The sequence below is a fragment of the Hylaeus volcanicus genome, chromosome 8 (genome assembly GCF_026283585.1).
Source record: "Hylaeus volcanicus isolate JK05 chromosome 8, UHH_iyHylVolc1.0_haploid, whole genome shotgun sequence".
NCBI lineage: Eukaryota > Metazoa > Arthropoda > Insecta > Hymenoptera > Colletidae > Hylaeus > Hylaeus volcanicus.
This window is the reverse complement of record NC_071983.1, coordinates 18,383,381-18,392,968: the sequence shown is the minus strand read 5'-3', so window position 1 is coordinate 18,392,968 and position 9,588 is coordinate 18,383,381. Positions and strand designations below refer to the sequence as shown.

General features: G+C 38.5%; 2 long non-coding RNA genes across 4 annotated transcripts in view; one reads left to right on the top strand and one right to left on the bottom strand.

Annotated features, from left to right (window-relative positions):
- Window positions 1–7,918, bottom strand: part of LOC128881073 (uncharacterized) — an 11,962-nt gene extending 4,044 nt beyond the window's left edge. For 2 of the 3 annotated variants that reach the window (XR_008457978.1, XR_008457980.1), the window contains exon 1: window positions 121–592. This is a non-coding gene — a long non-coding RNA (uncharacterized LOC128881073). Of the gene's footprint in view, window positions 1–120; window positions 593–7,800 lie in introns of those variants that run through there. The other variant, XR_008457979.1, reaches the window with a different exon arrangement.
- LOC128881072 (uncharacterized) lies at window positions 6,588–8,855 on the top strand. Its single transcript, XR_008457977.1, has 3 exons — window positions 6,588–6,956; window positions 7,827–7,948; window positions 8,111–8,855. It is a non-coding gene; the product is annotated as an uncharacterized LOC128881072 (long non-coding RNA).
- Window positions 8,856–9,588: the final 733 nt, after the last annotated feature.

Sequence of the window (9,588 nt, the reverse complement as noted above, 5' to 3'; positions counted from 1 at the left end):
GAGAGAGAGAGAGAGAGAGAGAGAGAGAGAGAGAGAGAGAGAGAGAGCACAAGAGCGAGCGAGAAGACGGGACAGGGCTGCGGCACTTTACAGGAAAACGATGTTGATCCAGGTCGATACCTGTCATCCATTGGCCGATGCACTGTCCAGATTGCCCCCAGTTCAAGACCCGTCTCACTTTACATTGATATTCGTGCTTCCCCCTGTCCTGTCTGTATAGCGGCGGACAATGAAGACCAATCTTAGTTTGGCAACGACGACAGCGATGGTACGATATCCGACTTCAAAAGGTGCAAATCCTCGGGATAAACGTAAAGAGCGTACTCGCGAAATCCATTTACAGTTTGCAGCAAGCTTAAGGTGTTTTCCCTGGAAATGTACCGCAACATTTCGGTGGTTACAAATGGTATAAATTAGGAATAGCAAACTAGTAGCTTTAAAGACTATCTTCGAGGTGTTTGGAGCGACCCTACTACATACATGGCAAATCGCAAATACTAATGTGATCCATAGGTATTAATAAATAGTCTAATTAAGATAATAATTAGCTCTCTCTTCGTTATGCGATTCATAGAGTCCTTGTGTTGTAAATGAGAGAACACTTTACAATTATGAACTTATTTAATAGAAATAAAGAAATATTATTTAGAGTACATATACATATATAAACTGCGTGAGAGCTCGCGTGCGACTAACCGTCTTTCTTTTCGATTCGGGATCCAGGACCGCGATGAGAGCGGAAAGAATGGGAGTTCAAGTATGCGAAAGCTTAGGTATGGAAGGATGAAAGAGTAGGAGAATGGAATAAGTTTAGACAAATTAAATGTAAATAAAATCGAAGTATGAAAGGATGAGTGATCACAGGAATGAAAAAGCGAATGTAAGTAAAATGTAAATAAATAAAGCCAAGTGTGGAAGGGTGGGAGACTATAAAATGTGAAAATAAAAGTTTAGCATGGAAGGATGAAAGGTTACAAGAGCATAAAAGCGAGGAGGTTTAAATGCATATCGGAGCGGTTGATGAAAGACTGAGCAAGAAGTTATAAATAGGAAAGAGCAAAGACGAATGGTAGGGAGAAGAAATTAAAGAGCGAAAGGATGAGAGAGTTAGACATATAAGAAGAAAGAATTGTAATAACGGAGCATCACATAGTAGTGCAATAAGGATGTAATACTGTTCCTTGTCACTTTAAATAAAGACGCAAATACGCAAATACGCAAATACGCGATGACAGCGAAACCTTGGTTCCAGAAAATCAGAGACAGACTAAACAGAGAAACGATAAGGACCATATCTAGATTGAGGTGTAACCATTACAATCTAAAAGCGTCGCAGGCCAGGAAAAATATAGTAGAAGGACCGTTGTGTGACTGTGGTCAAGACGAGGAGGACATCGACCACGTGCTGTTCGAATGTGGACTATGCAACTTCGAGAAAACGAAAGTATTGGAAAGGATAGGGAAGGAGATAGACGAAGTCCACATTAGCACTGATAAGACTGAACAAAGTTAAAGTATTCAAGATAATCAACCAATTCCTAAAGGAGATAGGGAAGAAGATTTAAAAATATGACGAAACTGAAAGACTGAGAAACACCATAGTTAGACAAACGCGGTAGATAAAAGTTAAATTGTGATAAATAACGTAGAATTCAAAAAATATCGCGAGATTCTCGATAAGAATAGGCCGGGGAAAAGAATAAAACACAACAAAGTAACAAAGGTGCAACTAGCTAGAAATAGAAAACATATACACGTTTAAGGTATAAGAAAGAGTATTTATATTTTTGATATGTATTCTTTATTGTCGTTAACTTATATGAGTACAGAGTCACAGGGTAGCGTAAAAAATATGAGGAAAGTACAAAGAGTAAAACGAAACCAAAGTAAATGTATTTTAAAAGGAAAAGAAAATTAATATGTGATAATAGCATAAGTAAAAGAACGTTATAAAGAGATATGTAATATTTTTCTATTCTATTTTGGATAGTTGTCCATATACATTATAGAGTATAAAGAGAATGTGAAAAGTCTGACTGAGGTTTCAAAAAAGGCAGGCTCGGCTTGCAAATATTAAGAATACTAATAATAGCGTATGTATTATATTAGACTTAAGTATAATAATAATAAACCTAGCATCCCACTCTCAAGAATGAGTACGCACGAATGAGAGTAGATGCGAAGAGAAGCTGCGAAATAAAGAAAAGAAACAACATTTGAAATGTAAATATAACAAAAATAGGAACAGGCGAGAGATTGAATAAAGTATAGAACGGATGGATGAATGTTAAAAAATTGTGTACAAAAGCAAGGAAGGATGAGTATTAAACGAGAAATTAATGAAGAAATAAAGTCAAGACAAAGCATGGAAGGACGAAAGTTAAAGTTAAAGTTAAAAGAATGGTAGGAAGAGGAACGGAAGGATGAGAGCGGGAGAGTTAGATAGATAAGATGTAAGAAATGTAAAAAATAGCGCATCACAAAGTAGTGCGAAAAGGATGTACAATATTCCTTAGTCACTTTAAATAAAGACGCAAATTGACGCGATGACAGCGATGTCAATCGTTCGTCGATCGCATTAATTTTGGTTATCGACCATCACCTTGTACTCGAAGGGTATTTTCTTTTGAGGTTTTTCTTACCGATGAAGATTCAAACAACAACATCATGGGATTAACCCGACGTCTTTACCGTGTAACAGTGTTTCAGCAGTTGGCGAAAACATCGGCGCTAAATCTACATCCTTGTTGTGCCGTCTTCTAGGCATTGTAATAGTGTTCGCTGACATGTAGTATCGTGATTAACTGGAATTAGCTTCCTATAAGTTGATTTCTAAATTGTGTAGCATTTATACCATGAAAGTAGTATAAGACACGGTTAACGTATCCGTGAATCGACGCCATTCATTTTGACGTAATTGTGAAGACTGGAATTGACAAGAATCTTTCGAGCGTAGAATGAGAAGTCTGTGAGAATTCTGTATTATAAATTCACGAGGAGCAGAAATTTCTTTTGACATTATCTTAGAATTCAAAAATTTATTAAAATCTAAACTGCCTGAACATCCGTTCAAAAATTTTGGAAGAAACCACCCCGCAGTAAGACTAAAATGAAAATATTCTACAGTTCAAATATTCTATCCTAACATTTCCCTCGTAGCTAAGGAAGCGAGGATCGACTAATCGCAATTACAGTTTGTCGGTTAGAAAAATCAAGTTAATCAAGAAAAGAAAAAATCGTAGCGTTATGGCGGCTTCGGTGGCTTCGAATAGAAATTGAAACGCAAAATTTGCGAAATTTCCATCCGAGATTTGTATTAGCAACCACGTATCACATACATATGGAATAGCAAAAGTCACACATGCAATGGTAGAATCGAACGAACATTTATTTTGCAAGAGAGGGGAAAAAGTGACCGAGAGACAGTTGAAAATTTACCGCTGTCGGATAGCGGAGTGGTCCCATGGCGGACTGTCAGCTGTTTTTCGAACTCTGTCAATTCTTGTCAGTTGCACCGTTCAGTTTAGCATAAAAATGCTGTTACGGTAGATGGTCGGCTTTCGAAGGCTTTGGCCGACACGGTACAAACGTATCGTATATCAAAGCAGGCGGCCATGGCCAGGGAAAATAAGAAAGTTTTTGTTCTTTTTATGGAGCTACGGTCGCCGTGGGCGGTGTCTGATATACGATCGGAGTTCAGCATTTTGTTGACGAAAAAGCTGCTACCTTGGCTCGGATTTTTCTACCACGAATACGAATATTCGTATTGGAATTTATTTGGAAAAAGCAGTTTGCGTTTCGCGTGTAAAATTTGTTTTGTTAAACAGATTGTTTGTAGGTGTTTACGTATGTAGCAAAGTTATTAATTGTTCTCAAAGTCAGAGAAACGCTCGCGATAAGATTTACATATGTACGTATGCGTGTATGTTGCACAAAATAAGTATCTAGTCGAGGCTTTAAACCGGCAAAGGGAAACGAAAACATTGTACTATAAAGGGTACTATAAAGTTATAGGTATAATAAAGAGTCCAAAAATATATGTCTTTACGATCAACCAGGTATTTATTGTCTATCGCTATCGAAACGGCTAGGATGAAAAATGTTTAAAATTCATTAAACCGCCTTGAAATTGATACTCGCATACACACGTAAATATAGGACGAACACAAATTCCTCGGTATACCAGTTTGGGCCTATCCCCAGGATGCCTATTTAACTACTGTAGTTAACGTAATATGACATCCGCCACGGCAAGCGATTACGGGGAACACGCGATGCAAATTTACGGTATTATCGTAATAAACAGGTTATAAAGGCTGTTAGCTTCCTCGTGTATTGAAATTATACTGCAGCAGGACGGTTTCTGCGCGTATCCCGCCACTATGTATACGTATGTTTTATATTCTCGCGTGTGTGGCATATTCTTCACACGTATGCGTGTACGTTTTTGTATATGTCGTGAGCGCTTCGATGTGTATGCATACAGAGGAGTGCGTTATTAAGAATGTTAACGTATGTTCGTGATGGGTTGTCAGGAACCCTCTTATCCGGCTGAACTCGCTTCGGATGGTAGATATAAATATGCAATAGTGCTTGTCATGCGCAGCGCCTAATAATTGAATGTATAATAAAGAAGGCGTCGCTCGGTGTCATGCTGACAGACTACGGAAAGACCACGAGTGAGAGGATCACGCAGACAGACGTCAGCTTTCAATTTTATTTGCTTCCTTCGCTGGTTCCATTCATCTCCATGGTTACTCCGTTCTTTATACTTTGCAATCCCTTTGCGCGGTAACTAAATCTAAAATAAATATACGGGATTTATTTACGAAAGGGGTTTCAGGTGGTTGGTTTATTAAGAAAACGCAAATCGTGTAGAGCATATCCGACTTTTTCAATTTTAAATGAAAGTACATGCTAGTACAATTAAACGTGAAAGATGATGTTTGTCGAGTGTCCACCACGATTACGCTAACAGGCGTATTTTTCTATTAAAAAATAAAATTTTAAAGAACCTTTTGGGAAACACTTTATCATCCTCCGAACCGTTTATCGATTTTCTAAAACAAATTAAATAGAAAAGGGAAGTTGATATAAGGAAGAAACAAGGAAAAGACGGGATAGAAAATTTGTTTCAAACAGCTACGTTAACGTAAGAGAATAAACGTACGTGTGGTATGAACAAGCGAATTTTTTGATAATATAATAGTAAAATATTTCTACACGAACTTCTTATTATTGGTTAGCTTTGCAAACAAACCTAGACACCCGCGATACCGTTCGATTTGTTTAATTCGAATGTACATTAATTTTTTGTTTCCCTTTAGGAAACTAATTTTTGTCGAAATGGTTGTTAAAGGCAGAAAATTACAAAAACTCACTCGACGCGCTTACTCATCTATCATGAATGACGGTGATTCATCGATACAAATATTACCGAACTGTCACCGTTGACGATGGTACACCCACAGGAAGAGGGCTGTAAACGGCCGATTCGGTATCCATTCGAGACCGAGAGTGCCCTTCACTTTCCTGACAGCTAGGCAAACACTGAGTTGACGTTTAGAATAGCTCTTATTTATTCTAACCTGTTTATTTAGGTTGTCGGGATCCTACTACCTGAGGGACTTCGAGTGGCGGTAAGAGAAGGCTACCGTTGTCAACACTGAACTCATAGTCACGCGTCAACCCATCGAGCTCCGATATCAATATGTGAAATCATATGCATACCTACTGAAAGATAATTTTAAGCTAATCATCTCGATAATCGACTATTTCTTATTTTACTATTATCATATTTTCTACGCTGACAGATGTATTTTGTTATAAGAAAACAAGATCCTAAAGCTCCTTTGCGTATTAACATCGGCCACGTAATGTAAGTAAGTGCTTTTTACAACTTCGTGTAATTATCGACTTTTATTGTTATTAATATCGCGAAGGTAGTAGCTTTCGCGATACTTACAAGGAAATAATTTTAGAACACGCGGTTGTCAGGATACGAACTAGGAGCGTAATGTATTATACCAACTAACCAGGAATGTTACCGAGAACCGTAGTTATATGCGAACCTCTATGATTGATGACAAGTCGTTGCCTGTTATGAATATAATATCGATCAATCACGCTATTTACCGGACGAATGCATAGGCCCATTCTATCATCTTACCATGCTTGTCTACCAACCTATCTATCTCTATTCCGACTTGACCTGTTTCCATCGAAATTCAAACCTACTTTTTATTGCATGCACTCACAAATAGTGCCCGAGTTACGAATTTAAAAGATCGACAAGGAATTGTAACGGTAAATCGAGTTAGTCAACATTGACGACTTGTTGGTCCTGGATTTCATTTGAAATTATTAACACCATAAATTTAGAATAATTATTGTAACGGGATCGTAACGTTAATCGTTGATTTTTACAGAATTTTGTCAAAAAGTTTCAATTTGATAACGCAATCGTTCGTTTTTCCTCCGATTAAGAAAACGAATTTTCTAGTTTTATCTGTGATCTCACTTCTCGACGTAGAATATTAATCAACGAATCAGCGAACGAACGACACTCGGAATAAGTAAATCCTGTTAAAGTTTCTCTAATGGAGTGATTATCTTTCGCTTTTTAGATCTTCCGAGCACGATTGGTTTCGTCTCGAGTACCTTTTGATTCTTTGCGCGCAACGTGTTTGAACGGAAAAGGAGGCAACCTCGTCGAAGGAGGCGTGGCTCTGAATCGTGTTAACGACTCTAGCAAAATCGTTCTCTTGTGCTCGGAACGCCATCTTGAGAACTCAACGTGACGTTACACGACTGCGCTTGAACGAGGAACTAACGAGATGGTACGGCGCACGAGAATCATTTATTATCGGATATGTTTAAGGAGTGCGAACCTGTCAACGGCAATTCAATTTCCGGATTTCTGCACCGCGTAATTCTATAAATGCAACATTTGCAAGGTACGATTTAAGGTCACGTTGTATTCAATCGCATGAAAGTAACCTGGTTTACAATGCGAACTCACCGATACGATGCGATGTCTCGAACCCTTGTAGCGGATACATGATTACAATCATGAGACACAATTAAGATTAAAATAAGAATTTTCACTTGCTTATTCCACATTACCGAATTGTTTAACGCATCGAATAAAAACAAGTTTTCGGTTAGAACTAAGAGAGTTGTGTTACCATTCGACGTTCGATGTATGTATGTACTACCTACTACGACGATGTCGCTGCTTATTACGTTGTCAAATGAACGTTAAAATATAAAAATTGGTACATCATAGTTTGTGTGGTCGCTGATTATAAATCTGACATCAGAATTTTGAAATTCAATATGGCCAACATATATCTTAGGAATTTATTAGATTTGCGACAAAATTGGTACATTATGGTTTTTGTGGTCGCTGATTATAAATCAGACATCAAAGTTTCGAAATTCAAAATGGCGGATTCAATATGGCCAATATATATATTAGAAATTTATTAGATTTGCGTAAAAATTGGTACATTATGGTTTTTGTGGTCGCTAATTATAAATCAAACATCAAAGTTTCGAAATTCAAAATGACGGATTCAATATGGCCGACATGACCGAAATAATCATGTGAGTCTAAACGAAAAGTGATTAGAAAACCAAGCCTGCAGGTTACTGCAGCTGATTCTTTAATATTTCAATAAGTAGAAAATAATTCTATTTGTAAATTTACCGTTTTTCGCGGACACTCTTTAACGTCATGTTTAGTATTTATTCATTGTCGATAAATAAAATCAACAACATAGAATATATTGTACATACCTTTAGGAAAATTCTTCATTTTACAGAAATAAAAAATACCACTTCAACAAAAAAACACTCACTGAAACACAGGTAAAAATTCACAGTACGCTAGACGTCGCGTGTATGCTTCTACAAGCGGCAACATTGAACTGACCTACCATGCCAGGTATAAAATATAGCCTTCTGAAATTTTTACCTGAAATGCACTCTTTGTCACTAAATAGGATGGCGTTGTATTCATTTTAATACAGCAATTATCATTTTTTGAATTTTAGCTAAGTTTTTACCACCGTGTAGCGGTTCAGTTTCGACAACTTTGTTTTCACAGGAAGACAAGAGAGAGAAGGAGCGTGGAAGCTGGTTTTCTTTGAAAGGGCAACAATTTAAAGGGACATTCGAAAAGGTACAACCTACGTCCAACTATGCGATATCTGATCATCGTTTCCCCGCGCTGTCCTCTTTGCGGGCAGTACTCGACTCTCAGAAGCTTATATACATTTTTTGGCTAACAAAAGGTCGTTAAAAATCCGTTAGATACGGGTGTCAGATATGCGCAGCTCTAGTGTGCGGTTACGAGAGAAGCTCTCAAGTTAAGCTCTTTGTGCGTGATTTGAATGCAATCGGAGGGATGCCGTACGGTCGCCATAGCAAAGGGAGAGGGGAAAAGTACGAGATTGTTGGGCGGAGGGGTTAGCGGTGCTAATCTCCGATCAGTGTCGAGAGCGTAACGCGATCCGACACGACGTGATGTGATCCAGACTCGATAGGCGGCAAATACAACCCTGCAGCAGCCTTGTGTATAGTGTCGAGAAGGGCAAAGCTGCCGAGGCTTTACAAACCATGCGTGACGTATCTTACCAAATTGAACTACTCGCACCGCGTATTAATGGATGTGGACTTTACGCTAAGGTTAACGTACACTCGCGGATTATAAGCTTGGAGGTGTAGAATGTGTTGTGGAATTGTCGAATAAAATAGAAAAGCGCCAGCGCCATCTGGAAGTAGTAGGTAAGAGGAGAGTTTAACCGACGAAGAGTGTTCAAGGAAAATACTGCGTGCAATAAACCCTTTTCTACCAGACCACTGACTCAATTATTATTGCCCAGTCAACCTTTAAGTTCCTAACAGAATGAAACCGTCAAAGCGTACTGGTTACGTCTTTTGCGAAACTCTACGACGGATATCACCTATTAGAGATTGCGGTCAATTTTTCAAATGGATACTTTACTCGTAACGGGTAAAAGTATTTTTACGCGTAAATTTGCATGGCTGTAAAGCATAGTTTTAACGATAGCTTTGCAGGCAAAGTAAGTAAACGCGAGCGTTGATCGGTAGCGTTTTGGAAATGCGCGTACGGTATGCGTCGTATTTGGAGCATCAAGAGTCGCGCCAGCCTTGCGTGCAGCCAAACGCTTGTAATTCAAACTCCAATGTAGTATGTAGTACCCACACGATGCTGTCACAAGTGCTCACACGTCATTGTGACATTGTGAGCGCCCACAGGAGTGTGAGGAACCAGTTGTAAAGAGCAACAGCTGCTCGACCCGTAACCCACATACATCCCCACACGTCATTGTTCGTCGCGTGCATTATTCGAAACAGGTATGGAGACGCACCTTGGCATTACGTCAGTAGGAGACACTATACCAGTCAATAGGTATACGTCATTCTACTCGTGGAATGGTGAATAGGCACTATTGTATTACGACGATAACGATTTATCCGAAAGCATCGATTTCAACGCTTGATAGAATATAGATAATTCTATATTTCTCATGGTTGTATATAGAATAATTCTAAATGAGG